General features: G+C 41.6%; 2 long non-coding RNA genes across 2 annotated transcripts in view; one reads left to right on the top strand and one right to left on the bottom strand.

Moving 5' to 3' along the window:
• Window positions 1–15,364, bottom strand: part of LOC130326450 (uncharacterized) — a 78,645-nt gene extending 63,281 nt beyond the window's left edge. Inside the window, exons 1-2 of the long non-coding RNA XR_008871098.1 lie at window positions 14,407–15,364; window positions 398–560 (exon numbers count right to left, since the gene is read on the bottom strand). This is a non-coding gene — a long non-coding RNA (uncharacterized LOC130326450). The remainder of the gene's footprint in view (window positions 1–397; window positions 561–14,406) is intronic.
• Window positions 10,337–11,296, top strand: LOC130326339 (uncharacterized). Its single transcript, XR_008871000.1, has 2 exons — window positions 10,337–11,064; window positions 11,165–11,296. It is a non-coding gene; the product is annotated as an uncharacterized LOC130326339 (long non-coding RNA).
• Window positions 15,365–23,950: the final 8,586 nt, after the last annotated feature.

The following is a 23,950-nucleotide window of genomic DNA, read 5'->3' as shown; positions in this document are numbered from 1 at the left end:
CTCTCTCTCTCTCTCTCTCTTTCTCTCAGATTTACTTATATTAAAATTTGTAATTCTCTTTCCAAACCCCCAAATTAAAATATATTTATATATATATTTTGGCTTTCTCTATTTTCTTCTTTTCTGTAGACCTGTTGTACATGTCTTATACTTTGGATTTATTTCACAGATCTCACACCTACTGTGTAAAGAGATGAATCAAGACGCAGCTTAATGGAAGAATTTGAGGCAGAAAGCCCGTGTTATATTTTGATCAATGGGCATATTAACTCTGGGATAAATCTGACATCTTCACGACAAAATATAATTCCCCTAAGAAAATGGTTTAACACCACCTGACATTTGAAATCATAGTAAATGATATTATTCTTGGGAGCAGATGGGAATGTTAACTTACGACTGTACTCCAGGATGTAGGTCAGTGACAACGTCATAGTCCATTACCAGCAATACATACTGTCACATGAGAGGAAAAATTTGCCACGGTGTAAGGGTGTTACTTATGTCTTCTTCAGATGGTTGACCACATCGGCGGGCTACACACACCAGGCAGGCTCAACCTGTGTAGAAGAAAAAGAGGCCTCATAAATTATGACATAAGGAAGAGGGGGATTCTTTGCTCGGTATCTTATAAGCTCTATGATGTGTTCTCCCATTTGTGGCCATTGTCCATACTCCCCCACTCTGACCTAATAGAAATACACAGATTTCATTTTACAGGGTTTAGTGGCCACAGCAGCCACTAATTATAAAATATTTCCTATGTTATTGCCAGGAAACTAATATAATACTGCTCCTATGTACAAGAATATAACTATTATAATATTGCTCCTATGTACAAGAATATAACTACTATAATACTGCCTCCTATGTATAAGAATATAACTACTATAATACTGCCTCCTATATACAAGAATATAACTACTATGATACTGCTCCTATATACAAGAATATAACTACTATAATACTGCTCCTATGTACAAGAATATAACTACTATAATACTGCCTCCTATGTACAAGAATATAATTACTATAATACTGCCTCCTATATACAAGAATATAGCTACTATAATACTGCTCCTATGTACAAGAATATAACTATTATAATACTGCTCCTATGTGCAAGGATATAACTACTATAATACTGATCCTATATACAAGAATATAACTACTATAATACTGCTGTATATGTACAAGAATATGACTTCTATAATACTGCCTCCTATGTTCAAGAATATAACTACTATAATACTGCCTCCTATATACATGAATATAACTACTATAATACTGCTCCTATGTACAAGAATATAACTACTATAATACTGCTGTCTATGTACAAGAAAATAACTACTATAATACTGTTCCTATGTACAAGAATATAACTATTATAATACTGCTCCTATGTACAAGAATATAACTACTATAATACTGCTATGTACAAGAATATAACTACTATAATACTTCTATCTACAAGAATACAGTGGGGCAAAAAAGTATTTAGTCAATCACCAATCGTGCAAGTTCTCCCACTTAAAAAGATGAGAGAGGCCTGTAATTGTCATCATAGGTATACCTCAACTATGAGAGACAGAATGAGAAAAAAAATCCATAAAATCACATTGTTTGATTTTTAAAGAATGTATTTGCAAATTATGGTGGAATATAAGTATTTGGTCAATAACAAAAGTTAATCTCAATACTTTGTTGTATACCCTTTGTTGGCAATGACAGAGGTCAAATGTTTTCTGTAAGTCTTCACAAGGTTTTCACACACTGTTGCTGGTATTTTGGCCCATTCCTCCATGCAGATCTCCTCTAGAGCAGTGATGTTTTGGGGCTGTCGCTGATCGACACGGACTCCCTCCAAATGTTTTTTATGGGGTTGAGATCTGGAGACTGTCTAGGCCACTTCAGGACCTTGAAAGGCTTCTTACAAAGCCACTCTTCGTTGTCCGGGTGGTGTGTTTGGGATCATTGTCATACTGAAAGACCCAGCCATGTTTCATCTTCAATGCCCTTGCTAATGGAAGGAGGTTTTCACTCAAAATCTCACGATACATGGCCCCATTCATTCTTTCCTTTACACGGATCAGTCATCCTGGTCCCTTTGCAGAAAAACAGCCCCAAAACATGATGTTTTCACCCCATGCTTCACAGTATGTATTGTGTTCTTTGGATGTAACTCAGCATTCTTTCTCCTCCAAACACGATGAGTTGAGTTTTTAACAAAAAGTTCTACTTTGGTTTCATCTGACCATATGACATTCTCTCAATACACAAATGCTCTCTAGAAAACTTCAGATGGGCCCGGACATGTACTGGTTTAAGCAGGGGGACACATCTGGCACTGCATGAATTGAGTCCCTGGTGGCTTAGTGTGTTATGATGGTAGCCTTTGTTACTTTGGTCCCAGCTCTCTGCAGGTCATTCACTAGCACCCCCTCCCCCCCCACTCCCCCTGTGTGGTTCTGGAATTTTTGCTCACCGTTCTTGTGATCATTTTGACACCACGGGATGAGATCTAGTGTGGAGCCCCAGATCGAGGGACATTATCAGTGGTCTTGTATGTCTTATATTTTCTAATAATTGCTCCCACGGTTGATTTCTTCACACCAAGCTGCTTGCCTGTTGCAGATTCAGTCTTCCCAGCCTGGTACAGGTCTACAATTTTGTTTCTGGTGTCCTTAGACAGCTCTTTGTTCATAGTGCAGTTTGGAATGTGAATGTTTGAGGTTGTGGACAGGTGTCTTTTATACTGATAACAAGGTCAAACAGGTGCCATTAATACAGGTAATGAGTGGAGGACAGAGGAGACTCTTAAAGAAGAAGTTACAGGTCTGTGAGAGCAAAAAATCATGCTTGTTTGTAGGTGACCAAATACTTTTATTCCACCATAATTTGCAAATAAATTCTTTAAAAATCAGACAATGTGATTTTATGGATTTTTTTCTCCTCATTATGTCTCTCATAGTTGAGGTATACCTATGATGAAATTACAGGCCTCTCATCTTTTTAAGTGGGAAAACTTGCACAACTGGTGGCTGACTAAATACTTTTTTTCCCCACTGTATAACTACTATAAAATAGCTCCTTTATACAAGAATATAACTACTATAATACTGCACCTATATACTAGAATATAACTACTATAATACTGCCTCCTATATACAAGAATATAACTACTATAATACTGCTCCTATATACAAGAATATAACTACTATAATACTGCACCTATATACTAGAATATAACTACTATAATACTGCCTCCTATATACAAGAATATAACTACTATAATACTGCCTCCTATGTACAAGAATATAACCACTATAATACTGCCTCCTATATACAAGAATATAACTACTATAATACTGCCACTATATACAAGAATATAACTACTATAATACTGCTCCTTTATACAAGAATATAACTACTATAATACTGCACCTATATACAAGAATATAACTACTATAATACTGCCTCCTATATACAAGAATATAACTACTATAATACTGCCTCCTATGTACAAGAATATAACTACTATAATAGAAAAGTGGAAGGAATAATGGGGACGTCACTCACCGGGATGCGGTACAAAACTTCTTTATTTCAACAGTGCAGACATGCGGACGGCACGGACATCAGAGCCACAGCTAGTCAGTCAGCCGTGAGCTGGGTTGCAGCTGTATCGCGTGTCTTCACACGCTTCTTCAGACCCTCCGCTTTAATTTAAATCCATGCATGCCAGCATAGGGAGTAGCTGACTTCACGAGCTTTACTGAGGTAGCTGTGCCGACCAGCTTGTTTCTCACACCAGTTATTATAACTACTATAATACTGCTCCTATATACAAGAATATAACTACTATAATACTGCCTCCTATGTACAAGAATATAACTACTATAACACTGCCTCCTATGAACAAGAATATAACTACTATAATACTGCTCCTATATGCAAGAATATAACTACTATAATACCGCTCCTATATGAAGAATATAACTACTATAATACCGCTCCTATATGAAGAATATAACTACTATAATACTGCTCCTATATACAAGATTATAACTACTATAATACTGCTCCTATGTACAAGAATATAACTACTATAATACTGCTCCTATATGCAAGAACACAACTACTATAATACTGCCTCCTATATACAAGAATATAACCACTATAATACTGCTCCTATATACAAGATTATAACTACTATAATACTGCTCCCTATATAGAAGAATTTAACTACTATAATACTGCTGTCTATGTACATGAATATAACTACTATAATACTGCCTCCTATATACAAGAAAATAACTACTATAATACTGCTCCTATATACAAGAATATAACTACTATAATACTGCCCCCTATGTACAAGAATATAACTACTATAATACTGCTCCTATATACAAGAATATAACTATTATAATACTGCCTCCTATATACAAGAATATAACTACTATAATACTGCTCCTATATACAAGAATATAACTACTATAATACTGTTCCTATATACAAGAATATAACTACTAGAATAGTGCTCCTATATACAAGAATATAACTACTATAATACTGCTTCTATATACAAGAATAGAACTACTGTAATACTGCTCCTATAGACAAGAATAGAACTACTATAATACTGCTCCTATGTACAAGAATATAACTACTATAATACTGCTCCTATATGCAAGAATATAGCTACTATAATACTGTTCCTATATACAAGAATATAACTACTAGAATAGTGCTCCTATATACAAGAATATAACTACTATAATACTGCTCCTATATACAAGAATATAACTACTATAATACTGCTCCTATATACAAGAATATAACTACTATAATACTGCTCCTATATACAAGAATATAACTACTATAATACTGCTCCTATATACAAGAATATAACTACTATAATACTGCTCCTATGTACAACAATATAACTACTATAATACTGCCTCCTATGTACAAGAATATAACTACTATAATACTGCCTCCTATGTATAAGAATATAACTACTATAATACTTCCTCCTATGTACAAGAATATAACTACTATAATACTGCCTCCTATGTACAAGAATATAACTACTATAATACTGCCTCCTATGTACAAGAATATAACTACTATAATATTGCTCCTTTGTACAACAATATACCTACAATAATGTACAATGACCTTTTCATTTAAAAACTTGCAACAAAATATTACAATAAAATCATAAAAAAATAAAGAAAATGAAGTTTCATCACTGATATTATTGTAAACATTAAGCATAACATAACACATGACTGTTCCTTCCACTACACATTGTGCCGGTTACTTTTCTTACACTAAGGCTTGGAGGGAAGTGTTCTCTCAGTCCTTACACTGATCAGATTTTAAAGACATTTCTCAGCCTCATCCAGGTCACGTAGGCTTCTTGGTCTTTTTCTTTCGTGCACTGCTGTGACCTGTAGTGCCCTATCTCCGGGTGGACATTGAGGATCCAGGATAATCTTCTTGAAGATCATCATCTGGGAAGGTTGAGGGAACTTGCTCCCTTGGTGTCTCCGCATCTTCTTCTTCCAGCGCTAGGGTTTTCCCCTGGCCGGTATTTTACCATCACAGCTGGTATTCTCATCTCCCTGCCGGTATATTTATAATAAAAATACCGGCCATACAAAGGCAGAGCCCGGCCCAATCAGCAGCCACATCTCACTATTGTAGGTGATTGCTAGGGCCAGCGCCACCTAAAGGCCAGAGAGCAGGGACATTTTTTTTTCAGTTAGTCCCCTGCGTTAGGACAAGTCAGTGTATGCAGAGGGAGAGAGCGGAGCTCCAATGTTTCCCCTCCCCCTCTCCTCTCACAGAGCACTGCTATCAGCCTGTCATCACCCTTCACCTTGTCCTAGCATATGGAGGCTGCGTTAACCCTCTCCTGACGGCCTGGATAGCAGATAGTGACTGGAGGAGGATGGTGAAGGTACAATAGTACAGTACTTCACTGTCACTGATGTCGTGTAGGGAGAGGGGGTTACAGGTGGCACTGGAGGCTGCGTACTATATACTGCATTATATACAAAAAAGAAGGTGGTTATATGGGTCTGTAGGTGCAAAATTTAATGCATTATGATTTTTATAAGGGGAGAAGGAAAAAACAAAAGTGCAAAAACGAAAAATCGCCTGGTCCTTAAGGCCAAAATGGGCTTCGTCCTTACCCCTTAAGGACATGTGCTATAAATGTACGGCGCTGTATAGCGCCACTTAATGCACAGTGCCATACATTTACGGCGCAGCTGTGACATGATCGCAGGAGCTGCACTCGCTTCATTCCCAGCGGGTCCCGGCAGTTGTCAACAGCCACAGACCCACCGGTAATGGCAGACATCAGCGATCACGCTGATGTCTGCCATTAACCCCTCAGGTGCCGTGATCCGCGGGGATCAGATCAGCCTAGATGGCGGACGGAGGTCCCCTCACCTACCTCTGTCTGTCTCCCGGGGTCTTCTGCACTGATCTGCCTTCCAGCAGATCAGAGCAGAAGATTACCAATAATACTGATCAGTGCTATGCCCTATGCATAGCACTGAACAGTATTAGCCATCTAATGATTGCTGTAAATAGTCCCCTATGGGGACTAAAAAAGTATAAAGAAATGTAAAAAAAAAGAATTGAAAAAACTGTGAAAAAGCCCCTCCCCCAATAAAGTTTTAAATCACCCCTTTCCCCATATTAATACAAAAAAGCGTAAAAAAACCTATAAATAATAAACATATTTGGTATCATTGCGTGCGTAAATGTCCGAACTATAAAAATATAATGTTAATGATTCCTTATGGTGAACGGCGTAAATGTTTAAAAAAAAAAGTTAAAAAATTCTGCTTTTTTGTCACATCAAACTGCTTTTTTTTTATTTTTATGAAAAGCAATCAAAAAGTCGCAAATACGCAAATGTGGTACCAAAACAAACTACAGATCATGGAACAAAAAATGAGCACTCACATATCCCTGAATATGGTAAAATAGAGTTAGAGGTGGTCAAAATACTGCAATTTTAAACATTATGATTTTGCAAAAAAAAGTTTGAGATTTTTTAAAAGCAGTACAATAATAGAAATGTTTGTAATCATGGGTATCATTTTAATCGTATTGACCCAGAGACTAAAGAAAACATGTACGTTTTTTTCCGTAAAGTGTACAGCGCAAAAACAAAACCCCCCAAATTAGCAAAATTATGATTTTCATTTACATTTTCTCGCACAAATTTTTTTTTGGGGGGTTTACCATACATTTTTGTGTAAAATGAGTGATGTCATTGCAAAACACAACTGGTCACGCAAAAAACAAGCCCTCATATGAGTCTGGGAATGGAAACATAAAAGAGTTATGAATTTTAGAAGATGAGGAGGAAAAAACAAAAACACAAAAATAAAGGGGGTAAAAGACACAGCCCATTTTTTTTGCGTTTTCGTTTTTTCCTCCTCGCCATCTAAAATCTATAAGTTTTTCAATATTTCCATGTACAGACCCATATGAGGGCTTGTTTCTTGCACAACCAATTGTACTTTGTAAAGACATCACTCATTTTACTATAAAATATACAGCAAACCCCAAAAACTATTATTTCCGTGAGGAAATTTAAACGAAAACTGCAGTTTTGCAAATTTTGGAGGGTTTTCTTTTCACACTATACACTTTACGGTAAAAATGACGTTTTCTTTATTCTCTGGGTCAATACGATAATAATGGTATCCATGGTTACATGCTTCTCTATTATTCTACTACTTGTAAAAAAAACTCAAACTTTTTTTTTACAAAATGAGTATTGAGCACCTATAACTTTTCCATTTTTCTTTATACAAGGCTGTTTGAGGGCTCATTTTTTGCACCATGACCTTTTTTTTTTCTTTTTAAATCACTTTTGCCTACTTTTACGCATGAGTGACTTTTTAGTCACTTAAAAAAAAAAAAATATATGCTTACACAGTTCACCGTACTGGATAATTAAAGGGGTATTCCAGGAAAAAACTTTTTTTTATATATCAACTGGTTCCAGAAAGTTAAACAGATTTGTAAATTACTTCTATTAAATAATCTTAATCCTTTCAGTACTTATGAGCTTCTGAAGTTAAGGTTGTTCTTTTCTGTCTAAGTAATCTCTGATGACACGTGTCTCGGGAAACGGCCAGTTTAGAAGCAAATTCCCATAGCAAACCTCTTCTAAACTGGGCGATTCCCGAGACAAGAAAAGAACAACCTAAACTTCAGAAGCTCATAAGTACTGAAAGGATTAAGATTTTTTAATAGAAGTGATTTACAAATCTGTTTACCTTTCTGGAGCCAGTTGATATATATAAAAAAGATTTTTCCTGGATAAACCCTTTAACAATATATTTTGATAGTTTGGACATTTATGCACACGGCGATACGAAATATGTATTTTTTTTTATTTTTTTTTTTTTTTTTATGCTAAAGGGGCAAATTACATTTTTATTGGGAGGGGGAGATTTTTCACTTATTTTTACACTTTGCATGTCAAAATGGGGGACTATTTAGAGCAATCGTTAGATGCTGCGGGTGATCCCGCAGATAACACCCGCATTGCCGCAGATTCCGTGATCTGTATTGATCACGACATCTGAGGGGTTAATGACAGACATCAGTGTGATCGTTGATTTCTGCCATTACCGGTGGGCTCTGGCTACTGATAGCAGCCGGGACCTGTCGTGCAGGATGGGAGCACCGAACCGGCAGATCATGTACAGGATGTATATATACACGTCCTGGTGCGTTAAGTCCAATCGCATCAGTATGTACATTTACATCCGTTGTCTTTAAGGGGTTAAAAGGCTTGCCTGGCAATGGCAGTCGCAGACAGTCCCTCTCTCTCTCAGTCTCCTATAGGCTCCAACAGCAGCAATCTTCTATCTGAGCTGCTGCTTGCTGAGTCAGCCGGTCTGTAGGAGGCAACTTCTCAGTGTTGAGTGTAAGGCTATGTTCACACAGAAAATTTACATGCGGATATTCTGTAGATAGTGGAGCGGTGTCAAAACATGCTGGCGCTTGGACCGCTCGGAAATTTGCCGTCTCATAGCCGGCAATGCATTTCTGAGCAGAATACGCAGACATGTCTATTCTTTCTGCGGACACCAGAATTTTTATTTTTGTGCCAGATATTTCCTGTGTGGAAATTCTGCTGTGCGCACAGTGCGGCAGAATCCCATTGAAATTGATGGGACTCTGCTTCAGCAGAATTTCCATGCGGAATATTGCTGCAGAATTTCCATGTGGAAATCCTGATGTGTGAACATAACCTAAGAATTATTAAAAAGGTGTACGGTGCAAAGAAGGGGCGAGACCAAAGGGCTGGACAACAGGGGGGGCAAAATGAGGTTTTGCCTATGGTGACAAAAATCCTAGCACCAACCCTGGTGGCGGCGGCCCAAGCTGCTGAACAGGCAGGGTCCCAGTGCCATTTCAGCCCCTTCCCCCTTTTGATCCCCCCTGTGCCATTCCAATCCCCAGTCCCCTCTGATCCCCCCTGTGCCATCTCAATCAGCCTAGTCCCTGCCGTAGTGGTTGATGTGCAGAACTCTGCTACTTTTGCACAAGTTGCATGTCATAAATCAGTGTGTAAACTGTGCACCTAGAAAACCACACCCATTCGCCAGCGCAGAATATATGTCATCAGAAAGCTGCCACATAAATGCGGAACGCGCTGTACGCCGAAACTATACAAATATATAGCACAACCTGCAGCCTGTTCCAACCTATTGTGAAAACAATCATTTAGGCTGGGATTACACTTGGCGCATCTGTAAAAAAAAAAAAAAAGTACGCCATGCTCGCTGCGGGCACATGTTAGGTTGGAATCAATAGGGTAATATGAAATGCCAGACACTAATGGGGTTTTCTTCATCCTTTTATTGTGTTTTTAGGCTATCAAATTTGTGGGAGGCCGAGAGTATGTTTTTTTTTTTTTTTCATGAAGTTCTGGTGTTTTTCTTCCTAAATTTTTAAAAGAAACCCCTGAGTCACATGATGAAAGAATCACATGACTTGAAAAGAGAAAAGCCAGGGGAAGAAAAAAAAAACGCCAAAGGGGGAAAAAATGCCTATAATAATAATAATCATACACATTGGGGGAAATGTATGAAAACCTGTGCAGAGGAAGTTGCCCAGTTGCCCATAGCAACCAATCAGATCGCTTCTTTCACTTTTCCGAGGCCTTTTTCAAAAAATGAAAGAAGCAATCAGATTGGTTGCTATGGGCAACCACTTTTCCACTTCACAGGTTTTGATAAATCTCCCCCAGTGTTTTGTCAAAAATTCCACAAAGATGGCATCTTGGAAGAAAAGAAATGAGGGGGGGGGGGGGGCAGTTTTTGTGGCGTCTTTTCAAATATTGTGACTGTTCCTAGGCTTAGGCTGGGATTAAACACAGTTTATATGCGGCATTTTTCAAATCACACGTTGCTTTATCTTTGGTGCCCCCCCCCCCCCATGTCAGGGCATGCTGGGAGTTGTAGTTTTGTAACAGGTGGACAGCCACAAGGAATAACTGATGCAGTATGTCAATCTAGGGCCATGGTGTCTGATCTTGAACTGGCAGCAGGAGCCACGTCCACTTTAAATCAATGGCTGCCGGGACGTCTGACGAGTGACATCCTACGCTGCAGACCCCAACGTCAGGGACGTCACTCGTCAGACACCAAGGCTGTTGGGGCCACAAAATGTTATTACAAATACTAAGCGTCTGGTTAGGAGAAACAAATATAACGCACCCATAGGGAGTAGCGCCATTTTAATAAAAATTGTCAAATCCCTTAGATAACAGTCATACAGAATATATTAGAAAGCTTTTTTTAGGTTTCAGCCAATCAGAGAGCAGCACTGCTCAAATAGAACTCCCAGGAGGTAACAGCGTGTCACACATGTGATGTCATAACCATTGTCCACCAGAGAGCAGCACTGAGCAGATATAACACTGCTCCTGCTCATTCTCCATCAGTGAGGGGCCGGTGCTGGACACTGTAGGGACGCGGGAATGTGAAGTCAAAAACATGACTGTGACTGGTAAGTATCACATTGTTGTGTCCAAAAGGTTTTAGTGCAGTTCCATGTGCATTTCTATAATAAACATGTAAATAATCTCTCTTTTGTTTTCCTATCTTAGATGCATTATTTCCAGCATGTGGAGTAGCATTTCCGGACTTAAAGCAAGAAGTTGGATGATGGCCTAGATTTCCGGACCTACAGCAAGACGTTGGATGAAGGCCTAGATTTCCGGACCTACAGCAAGACGTTGGATGAAGGCACAGCCCCTCGAATCACGAACATACACAGACACATTGGCCCAAATTCTAGAGGTAACCTCCTTTAGTATGCCCAGAGGAAGGGCAATACAGTAGCCATGGATTCCCTACAGGTTTCCTCCCCTCTGGAGGTTTTTCCTGTCCTGAGTTAGTTACTGTACGCTCTTTGTGAGTGATGGGAGGTTACAAAAAATCCCTACACAAACACTTTTATAAATAATAAATAAAGTTCCCCTTTTTTTAAGTGTTCTTCAACTTGTTCGACTCATTAATTTTATTTCTGTGTGTGAAAAATAGTGTTAGCAAAATGTGGATGACATGAGTTTTTTGTGTCAAAAGTTGCTCTCCTGCGCGATCTGCACAATGTGGTGAGGAGAGAGGCAGCTGATGCTGGTTGGTACAGTTGCTGAGGCAACCGTAGGACACCCAGCAAGTTCCGTGCACAATCCTTTTTCTGATAAACGGGAACTTGCTAGGGGTCATACAGTGGCAAAGGATCAACTTTTGGGTACGTGCACTGGCACTTAAAGGAGTACTACGCCCCTAGATATCTTAACCCCTTAAGGACACATGACGTACTGGAACGTCATGTGTCCGCTCCTGATCTATAACGCCGTGGCATCATAGCGGGTCGGGCCCGGCCTCTAACAACGGCCGGGACCTGTGGCTAATAGCGCGCGGCATTGATCGCTGTGCCACGCGATATTAACCCTTTAGACGCGGCGTTCAAAGTTAAATGCCGCGTCTAAAGTCAAACTGCAACCATGCCGGTTAGCTCAGTGGGCTGTTTCGGGATAACCGCGGCAAAATCCCGAACAGTTTACAGGACAGCAGGAGGGTCCCTACCTGCCTCCTCGCTGTCCGATCGCCGAATGACTGCTCAGTGCCTGAGATCCAGACATGAGCAGTCAAGCGGCAGAATCATCGATCACTGGTTTCTTATGAGAAACCAGTGATCAATGTGAAAGATCAGTGTGTGCAGTGTTATAGGTCCCTATGAGACCTATAACACTGCAAAAAAAAAAGTGGAAAAAAAAGTGAATAAATATCATTTAACCCCTTCCCTATTAAGTTTGAATCACCCCCCTTTTCCCATAAAAAGAAAAACACAGTGTAAATAAAAATAAACATATATGGTATCGCCGCGTGCAGAAATGTCCGATTAATAAAAATATATCGTTAATTAAACTGCACAGTCAATGGCGTGCGCGCAAAAAAATCAATATCAATAAGTCCTATCAATGCAAAAATGATACCGTTAAAAACTTCAGGTCACGGCGCAAAAAATGAGCCCTCATATCGCCCCATACACGGAAAAATAAAAAAGTTATTGGGGTCAGAATTGACAATTTTAAACGTATAAATTTTCCTGCATGTAGTTATGATTTTTTCCAGAAGTACGACAAAATCAAACCTATATAAGTAGGGTAACATTTTAATCATATGGACCTACAGAATAAATATCAGGTGTCTTTTTTACCGAAAAATGTACTACGTAGAAACGGGAGCCCCCAAAAGTTACAAAACGGCATTTTTAAAAAAAATTTTGTCTCACAATTATTTTTTTTCCGTTTCACCGTAGATTTTTGGGCACAATGACTGAGGTCATTACAAATTAGAATTGGTGGCGCAAAAAATAAGCCATCATATGGATGTTTAGGTGCAAAATTGAAAGAGTCATGATTTTTTAAAGGCAAGGAGCAAAAAACGAAAATGCAAAAACTGAAAAAAAGGGGTTAAAAGGTTATTCCAGGCTAAAACTTTATATATAAATCAACTGGCTCCAGAAATTTAAACAGATTTGTAAATTACTTCTATTAAAAAATCTTAATCCTTTCAGTACTTATGAGCTTCTGAAGTTAAGGTTGTTCTTTTCTGTCTAAGTCCACTCTGATGACACCTGTCTCGGGAAACGCCCAGTTTAGAAGCAAATCCCAATAGCAAACCTCTTCTAAACTGGGCGTTTCCTGAGACACGTGTCATCAGAGAGCACTTAGACAGAAAAGAACAACCTTAACTTCAGAAGCTCATAAGTACTGAAAGGATTAAGATTTTTTAATAGAAGTAATTTACAAATCTGTTTAACTTTCAGGAGCCAGTTGATATATATAAAAAAGTTTTTGCCTGGAATACCCCTTTAACCCCCTATCTTAACGATAGGGATAAGATGTCTGATGGTGAAGGCCCTGCTGATGGGACCCCAGTGAGTGACTCCAGACGAAGGAAACCGCCCCAAGTTTCCGAAACTGGTCGAGGGTATTTTGGATTATAGGAGCATTTCTAGTGACGTCACTACTCCTCACTTTGCTTTCATACAGCACAGCAGCTTGGTTGAGACGCCACCGGCCGGGGCAATTTCCCGCTGCATCACAGGAGGAAACTCCACGGACACCGAGACGGAACCACCGCGCCAGAGTTTGAGGACCCTCCATACCATCAGTAACCAGTAATCAGTGCTACAACTATGGATTATTAACGCTACGCATGAACTCATGTATCATTTCTCTACTTGAGACACGAAAGCTCCGCTAACTATCAGTGCAGGATCGCTGATGGATCGCTAAGCGCACTTGTAAAAACCACTTATGGTCCTCCAACTTTGTTGCTTATAGCTCTCTAACTTTGCTGTTTTTTTTTTAGAAACATGCACAGTAGGCAATAATCTATTTATCTGAACGGGCATCACTCATAGCAACCAGCCACACGGATGGCGGTAACACACACAATTGCTGCTGAGCTGCATACGTTACGGGACCAACACACCAGCAGTACATCTATAAGTATACATAGTAAGAATTATAGACCATCCATTAACAACCATCCACTTTCTTGTACGTTTAATTCAGCTCAATCAAGCCTTCAGTCTGACCTCCAGCACTACTCTGCACACGTCTCCTAGTAAAGTGTCAGTACTGAAACATCCTTCTGTCCTACAGAAACAGGTAGGCTTTTCTCCTTTCTCTCTCTGTATTAACAACACACCCTCTCCAGCAGCGCATACCACTAATATATATATATATATATATATATATATATATATATATATATATATATATATATATATATATATATATTTTGTATCTCCACTTATTGCACAACTTACGGGGATGTGTGCTGATTTGGTTTTGCTGCAGCTAGAGATGTGTACTCCATTCAATCCATTCCAGCGCTCTTGATATCCAGATATAATTTATGTTCTAGATAAATACTGTTTTAAGCGAAGTGAGGCATATTGTACTCCCCTCATATTCGCGCATGTCAGGCAGAGAAGTGCCAGGACATGCACAGAGGAGTGGTAGAGGCCTAAATTCGTCAGGCAGAGGTAGCAGCAGACTAGGGGCGAGTGGCAGCAGGAGTCGCAGCAAGAGGCCCGAGCTCTTGGTATCAGCTAGCGGTTGTGTCTCCACCAGAAACCCATCTGCCATCATCGATTGGTTAACACGGTCATCCACTTCATCACAAGTGACATCTGATACCCCCAGTCAACAGTCGGTGGTTTCCTCAGACACAACCCTCAGTTGGCATGGCCCGGGAGCAGTCCCTGTCCTCCCATTGCCTCTGTCCTATGCTTTTCCTTCCCCTACAGAAGTATCTTACACTGTGGGTTCAGCTCCAATATTCAATAGAGAACAGTCAGCAGCTACTGCCCAGCCAACAATTGGAGGAGACAACCGCCGTTTCCTCCACTAGGCAGGCAAGTAGTGATGAGGGTTAAGGGTCCTGAAGCAGATACCTGTTGAGTAACCTGAGGAGGACATCAGTGACATGCAGACACTTGTTGATGATGATGATGAAGCCGATCGCAATTGGAAGCCGGGTGCAGAAGGGGCTTCATCATCATCAGGAGAAGAGAATTGCAGGTTTCCCGTGAGGCAGCAGTTGAGCCAGCAAGGTGGTAGCATGGTTGGAGTCAGCGTGGTGGCATAGGTTTAAATTCTGGAGCCAAACGTGCCCGGGGGAGACCACATGCTTTGTGTCAGCCTATCTTCCTGGGAGGTAGTGGAACAGGGGTTCCTGGAGATGGCGGCAGTAGCAGTCAATTAGTGCAGACTGTTGGTGGGAAAATCAGTTACTCAGTGGTGTGGCAGTTTTTCATCAAGCATCTGGAGGAGGTTCACATAGCCACATGCAAGATGTGTCGGCAGAAGGTGAAGCTTGGCCAGGGTCCCAATGTTGGCACCACGGCCCTCCGTCAACATATGCTTCACCACCATAAAGCAGCCTGGGAGAACCGTGGTTCCGATGTAGTGGTCCAGCCTGCTGCATAATCCAGTTGCACATCGCTCCCTCTTTCAGCCAGCCAAGGCTCCACCACCTCAGCCAAAGGGAGCTGTGTGTCATACCCTCCTTCTGTTGCTCCAGATGCTCCTGCTCCTCCTACTTTTAGTCAGCCATTCTGCCAACAATCCATCAGCGAAGCCATGTCCAAGAGATATGCATGCGCCCACTCATCTAAGGGCGCAGAAGCTGAATGTGCTCCTGTCTAAGTTGCTGGTGCTGCAGTCCCTTCCTTTTCAAGTGGTGGACTCCGCAACTTTCAGAGAACTGATGGCTTGTGCCGAGCCGAGGTGGAGAATGCCAAGCTGTCATTTCTTTGCGAAGAAGGCAGTACCAGCCCTGCACAATTTTGTGGAAGAGAAGGTGGTTGAGTCCTTGAGCCTGTCGGTGTGTACCAAGGTGCACGGCAGCGCCGACGTGTGGAGCTGTAACTATGGTCAGGGACAATACATGTCCTTTACGGCTCACTGGGTGAATGTGGTTCCTGCACAGCCACAACCCCAATGCTGCTTCCTCCTCCACACTCTCAGGCCGTTGATCCTGTGACAGTGTGCGACTTCGCCTCCTCATCCACCACCGTATCCTCAGCCTCCACTGCCCAGACAAGTCTCAGAGGCCCTTCAGCATACCATGGGCACGGCGGTGTCATGTTGTTCTTCACATGGTTTGCCTTGGTTAATAGAGTGACACAGGGGAGGAACTGCTAAAAGTCTTTCATAAAGAAATCGGAGCATGGCTTACTCCACAAAAACTGGAAATGGGAACTATGGTGACTGACAACGGGAAGAACATCTTGCATGTGCTGCGACTGGGAAGGCTGAGCCATGCAACCTGCATGGCACACCTGTTCAATCTGGTTGTAAAGCAGTTCCTGAAGTGTTCCCCCCATTAGCAAGACATCCTAACAACGGGAAGGAAACTTTGCAGCCACTTGTAAACCGCAAAGCACACCCTCTTTGAGCTGCAGCGTCAGAACGGTATCCCCCAACATAGTCTGATTTTTGACGTTGCCACACGTTGGAATTCCTCCCTCCATATGTTGGACCGAGAAGAGAGAAAAGCTATCACTGATTTCTTGATAATCCAAGTGGATAGGGGTACTCTCCTGTTTAACTTCAATTTTAACCAGTGGCAGCTCATACATGATACCTGCCGTTTGCTCAGGCTTTTTGAGGAAGCCACATTATAAGTAAGTCGCCAGAATTACGGGATGAATGACGTCATTCCACTGCTTCATTTCTTACAACTCGTGTTGGAAACGATGGCTGGTCAGGGCACAGGAGACGGGGCACCTACATCTCACGGCCACATGAGCCCTGTGGGGGCTGAACTGGAGGGGGAGGAGGGGGGAGGGGCACAGTGGAGAACAGTTTAGGTTTCACCAAATGGGCAATTTTTCTAGTAATCTGACAGGAGAGGAGGAGCAGGAGCAGCCAGAGAAGGTAGAGGTTTATGAGGAAGGCGAGACAGAGGACCCAGACACACCGTGGCAGTATGCAGTGGAGATAGAGGCAGGGAGTCCCTCCGAGTCACTTGCACAAATGGCACAAATGCATGTTCACTTGCTTGTGTAGTGATCTCTGAATTGTCACCATTTGGCAGCGGGATGACTTCTGGGTATACACCTTATTGGACCAAATAGGGGCCCCTGTGGCAGATTTGACATGAGCAAAAAATGTATCAAGGATTGCACAGTAAGATAATATCAATGGAGGACTGGAAAAGGGGCAAGCCCTGAGCCCACCCTCACTCACCGTGCATTCACTTCCTTTTTAAGAGAGGAGGAGCCGGAGCACCCAGAGGAGCTAGAAGTTTATGAGGAAGGCGAGAAAGAGGACCCAAACACGCCGTGGCAGTATGCAGTGGAGATGGAGGCAGGGAGTCCCTCTGAGTCAAATGCACAAATGGCACGATGCATGCTCACTTGCTTGCGTAGTGACATCCGAATTGTCACCATTCAGCTGCCGGATGACTTCTGGATTTCCATCTTATTGGACCCTCGCTACTGCCTCAAAATAGGTGCCCTTTTACACCCACTGAGAGGGAGGACAAAATGACCTTCTACAGAGGCATCATATTTAGTCAGTTGGCCGATGCCTATCGAAGCCATCGTCCATCCTTTTACAGGTGTGAATCAGAGGGCTCGCTGCACTAACCTTCCACTGCCATGGCTGCTGGGGAGGGGTGGGGTGGCAGGAGCGCAGTACCAGCTCCATCAGCATCAGCCTGAGTCTACAGTCGCTGATGGGATGCTTTCTTCACCCACGAAGTGAAGCAACTCATCAGCAGCAGTTACACCTGGAGCAGGACCTGAACCAGCAGATGGTGGCATACCTTGACATGCCAATGCCAACACACCTTGAAGATTCGCTGTACTTCTGGGTAGCCAAACTTGAAAAATGTGGAGAGACTGACCTTTGTGAATATGAATCAGGAATGAATCAGCCAGGATTTCCAACCAACAATGCCTGATGCATGAAAGTAGATTGACCATGGTGCCACACCAACATTTCACAAATATGGATAGTACCAAACAGATTTAAGGGGCTGCTCCCCAGTTTCAAACATTCTTCAGCATAATACCTTTTTTCACCAACCTTCGTCACCAGGTACTGGTATTGCCACCCACCGCACCACTCTGTCATCGGGTCATTTTGAGGACACCTGATGCTGCTGCCACCTCCAGGCTGTCTCATTCAGCTCCTATATGGTCTCTTCTCATGCTTCAGCCAACTCCAGGCTGTGTCATTCAGCCACTATATGGTCTCCTCATGTTTCAGCCACCTTCAGGCTGTGCCATTCATCCAATATATGGCTTACTGATGCTTCAGCCAGATTCAGTCTGTGTCATTTAGCAACTACATGGTTTTGTGATGCTGCTTGGCCTAGGAAATTACCTATATATGTTTATGGTAGCACTGGGTACCATACATCTTCAATGGAAATTTCAAAATTCATCTTTTATTCTTAGAGATTGTGAGGCCCTATTGTCTCCTCATCTGCCGCCAACTCCAGCTGTACCATTCAGACACTATATGGTCTCCCCATGCTGCCACAAACTCCAGGCAGTCATTCAGCCACTATATGGTCTCCTCCTATTGATGCCACCTCCAGGCTCTTTCATTGTGCTGCCATGTGACTCCTTGTTAGAGCTGGTCGTTTGTACTCACACACCGTGGCCGGGGACACTAAAACTTTGGAGTTAAAAGTTCAATTTCAAAACCCTCAATTTCAATTTAATAAAAATGTTACATAGTTACATAGTTAGTACGGTCGAAAAAAGACATATGTCCATCAAGTTCAACCAGGGAATTAAGGGGTAGGGGTGTGGCGCGATATTGGGGAAGGGATGGGATTTTATATTTCTTCATAAGCGTTAATGTTATTTTGTTCCAGGAATGTATCTAATACTGTTTTAAAGCTGTTAATTGTTCCTGCTGTGACCAGTTCCTGAGGTAGACCGTTCCATAAATTCACAGTCCTCACGGTAAAGAAGGCGTGTCGCCCCTTGAGACTAAACTTTTTCTTCTCCAGACGGAGAGAGTGCCCCCTCGTCCTTTGGGGGGGTTTAACCTGGAACAGTTTTTCTCCATATTTTTTGTATGGGCCATTAATATACTTATATACGTTTATCATATCCCCCCTTAAATGTCTCTTCTCAAGACTAAACAATGCCGGCTTTGGAAGCAGCAGCCTGACATTGCATGCTATTCTGTAGTCTGTGATCTACAAGTACACCCAGATCCTTCTCTACCAGTGACTCTGCCAGTTTAATCCCCCTTAAGACATACGACGCATGCAGGTTATTAGTACCCAGATGCATAACTTTACATTTATCCACATTGAACCTCATTTGCCAAGTGGATGCCCAGACACTTAGTCTATCCAAGTCATCTTGTAACTTATGCACATCCTCTATAGACTGTACCGTGCTACAAAGCTTGGTGTCATCTGCAAAGATAGAAACAGAGCTGTTAATACCATCCTCTATATCATTGATAAATAAATTATACAACAGCGGTCCCAGTACTGAACCTTGGGGTACACCACTAATAACCGGGTACCATGTTGTTATGGTAGTACTAGTACATAGGCCATATTCGAATTCTTGATATTTTGCGAATATATGGACGAATATTCGTCATATATTCGCTAAATTCGCATATTCGCATTTTATTTTCGCATATGTGAAAATTCACATATGCTAAAATTAGCATATGCGAAAATTAGCATATACAAAATGTAACATAAGCAAAAATTTGCATATGCAAAAATCTGCATATGTAAATTTTCGCATATGCGAAAATTCGCACGCCAGTCTCACTTAGTAGTATTAGAGCCTTCTTTACACCACACAAGCTGGAAGCAGAGAGGGATGATCACTGTAAAAATAATAATAATACGAATATTTGCGAGCAACACTACTAGTTACCCAAAATCTTCAGTTTAAATTTCAGAATTCATCTTTTCATTTTTTAATCTTAGGGATTGTGAATCCCTAGTGTCTACTCAAGCTACTGCCAACTCCTGGCTGTGCCATTCAGCCAATATATGGTTCACTGATGCTGTTGGACCTGGGTCTGGGAATAAACATTTTGTCATGGTAGCATGAGCCACTATATGGTCTCCTCATACTGATGCCACCTCCAGGCTCTGTCATTGTGCCGCTCTATGGCAGGGATTCTAAAAGTGATGCCTGTAATCTGCATGTCATACAGAATAACAGTATTATTTCACTACCCCAGCACACTCCATATGCGTTTTAGAACACAGCAAAGTGTTCTACACCTCTATTGAGGCTCTCCGTAGGCCAGAAATAGCTGTTTTTGATAAACATTCGCCGCAAATATTCTTTCAAAAAATTCGACGAATCAGCCAAATCAAATTTTTCAAAAGTTCGCTCATCTCTAGAAGTGTTCTCTCAGTCCTTACACTGATCACATTTTAAAGACATTTCTTAGTCTCATCCAGGTCACTTAGGCTTCTTGGTCTTTTTCTTTCGTGCACTGCTGTGACCTGTAGTGCCTCATCTCCTGGTGGACACTGAAGGTCCAGGATCATCTTCTTGAAGATCATCTGGGAAGGTTGAGGGAACTTGCTCCCTTGGTGTCTCCGCATCTTCTTCTTCCAGCGCTAGGGTTTTCCCCTGGCCGGTATTTTACCAGCACAGCTGGTATTCTCATCTCCCTGCCGGTATATTTATAATAAAAATACCGGCCATACAAAGGCAGAGCCCGGCCCAATCAGCAGCCACAGCTCACTATTCTAAGTCAGTGTATGCAGAGGGAGAGAGCGGAGCTCCAATGTTTCCCCTCCCCCTCCCCCTCTCCTCTCACAGAGCGCTGATATCAGCCTGTCATCACCCTTCACCTTGTCCTAGCATATGGAGGCTGCGTTAACCCTCTCCTGGCGGCCTGGATAGCAGATAGTGACCGTAGGAGGATGGTGAAGGTACAATAGTACAGTACTTCACTGTCACAGATGTCCTGTAGGGGGTTACAGGTGCTTCTGGAGGCTGCGTACTATATACTGCATTATATACAAAAAAGATGGTTGCAGCAGCACTCTTGGTCAAAAAATGGAGGCTCTTAGTGCACTTTTTGATCAAAAAGTGTCTCCCATCCACCACACGGAGTTGGTTATATGGGTCTGTAGGTGCAAAATTGAAAGCGTTATGATTTTTATAAGGGGGGAAAAAAGTGCAAAAACGAAAAATCACCTGGTCTTTAAGGACAAAAGGGGCTTTGTCGTTGAGGTGTTAATCATGAAGATAACTGGCAAGTGAAAATTGGGGCGTTTTCAGGCTTAACTCCTTAAGGACTTAGCCCATTTTGGCCTTAAGGACTCAGACAATTTAATTTTTACTTTTTCATTTTTTCCTCCTCCTCCCCTTCTAAAAATCATAACTCTTTTATATTTTCATCCACAGACTATTATGAGGGCTTGTTCTTTGCACGACCAGTTGTCCTTTGTAATGACATAACTCATTATATCATAAAATGTATGGCGCAATCAAAAAACACTATTTTTGTGGGGAAATTAAAAAGAAAAATGCAATTTTGCTAATTTTGGAAGGTTTCGTTTTCACGCCGTACAATTTATGGTAAAAATGACATGTGTTCTTTATTCTGAGGGTCAATACGATTAAAATGATACCAATTATTACATACTTTTCTATTATTGTTGCACTTAAAAAAAATCACAAACTTTTTAACCAAATTTGTACGTTGATAATCCCTTTATTTTGATGACCTCTAACTTTTTTATTTTTCCGTATAAGCGGCGGTATGGGGGCTCATTTTTTGCGCCATGATCTTTACTTTTTTTTGATACCACATTTGCATATAAAAAGCTTTTAATACATTTTTTATAATTTTTTTTTAATAAAATGTATTAAAAAAGTAGCAATTTTGTACTTTTTTTTTTTTCGTTCACGCTGTTCACCGTACGGAATCATTAACATTTTATTTTAATAGTTCGGACATTTACACACGCGGCAATACCAAATATGTCTATAAAATTTATTTTTTACGCTTTTTGGGGGTAAAATAGGAAAAAACGGACGTTTTACTTTTTTATTGGGGGAGGGGATTTTTCACTTTTTTTTTTACTTTTACTTTTACATTTTTAAAAATTTTTTTTTTACACTTGAATAGTCCCCATGGGGGACTATTCATTGCAATACCATGATTGCTAATACTGATCTGTTCTATGTATAGGACATAGAACAGATCAGTATTATCGGTCATCTCCTGCTCTGGTCTGCTCGATCACAGACCAGAGCAGGAGACGCCGGGAGCCGCACGGAGGAAGGTGAGGGGACCTCCGTGCGGCGTTCTGAATGATCGGATCCCCGCAGCAGCGCTGCGGGCGATCCGATCATTCATTCAAATCGCGCACTGCCGCAGATGCCGGGATCTGTATTGATCCCGGCACCTGAGGGGTTAATGGCGGACGCCCGCGAGATCGCAGACGTGGGCCATTGCCGGCGGGTCCGTGGCTGCGATCAGCAGCCGGGATCAGCCGCGCATGACACGGGCATCACTCCGATTCCCGCGTTTATGCACAGGACGTAAATGTATGTCCTGGTGCGTTAAGTACCACCGCACCAGGACGAACATTTATGTCCTGCGTCCTTAAGGGGTTAAAGGCGTACTCCGGTGAAAACCTTTTTTTCTTTTAAATCAACTGGTGGCAGAAAGTTAAACATATTTGTAAATTACTTCTAATAAAAATCTTAATCTTTCCTGTACTTATTAGCTGCTGAATACTACAGAGGAAATTCTTTTCTTTTTGGAATGCTCGCTGATGACATCACGAGCACAGTTCTCTCTGCTGACATTATTATAATAATAATAACGCTTTATTTATTGTTGTCCTTAGTGGGATTTGAACCCAAGTCCCAGCACTGCAAGGCTGCAGTGCTAACCACTGAGCCACCATGCTGCCCTTGGCATACATCTGCTATGCATCTGCTATGCATGGTTGCTAAAATGGACAGAGATGTCAGCAGAGAGCACTGTGTTCGTGATGTCATCAGTGTTCCAAAAAGAAAGGAATTTCCTCTGTAGCATTCAGCAGCTAATAAGTACTGGAAGGATTAAGATTTTTGAATAGAAGTAATTTACAAATATGTTTAACTTTCTGCCACCAGTTGATTTAAAAGAAAAAAGGTTTTCACCGGAGTACCCCTTTAAGGGGTTAAAAGGCTTGCCTGGCCATGGCAGTCACAGACAGTCTCTCTCTCTCTCAGTCTCCCATAGGCTCCAACAGCAGCAATCTTCTATCTGAGCTGCTGCTTGCTGAGTCAGCCGGTCTGTAGGAGGCAACTTCTCAGTGTTGACTGTAAGGCTATGTTCACACAGAAAATTTACATGCGGATATTCTGTTGATAGTGGAGCGGTGTAAAAACATGTCGGCGCTTGGACCGCTCGGAAATTTGCCGTAACATAGCCGGCAAGGCATTTCTGAGCATGTCTATTCTTTCTGCGGATGCCAGAATTAAAATTTCTGTGCCAGATATTTCCTGTGTGGATATTCTGCTGTGTGCACAGTGCGCCAGAATCCCATTGAAATTAATGGGACTCTGCTTCAGCAGAATTTCCATGTGGAATATTGCTGCAGAATTTCCATATAGAAATCCTGATGTGTGAACATAACCTAAGAGTTACTAAAAAGGTGGACAGTGTAAAGAAGGGTGAGACCAAAGGACGGGACAACAGGGGAGGGATAAAATGAGGTTTTGCCTATGGTGGCGAAAATCCTAGCACCAACCCTGGTGGCGGCGGCCCAAGCTGCTGAACAGGCAGGGTCCCAGTGCCATTTCAACCCCTCCAACCGCCTTTTGATCCCCCTGTGTCATTCCAATC

Source organism: Hyla sarda, chromosome 1 (genome assembly GCF_029499605.1).
Source record: "Hyla sarda isolate aHylSar1 chromosome 1, aHylSar1.hap1, whole genome shotgun sequence".
NCBI classification, from domain to species: Eukaryota; Metazoa; Chordata; class Amphibia; order Anura; family Hylidae; genus Hyla; species Hyla sarda.
The sequence above is the reverse complement of the archived record's forward strand: the minus strand, read 5'-3'. Positions and strand labels throughout refer to the sequence as shown.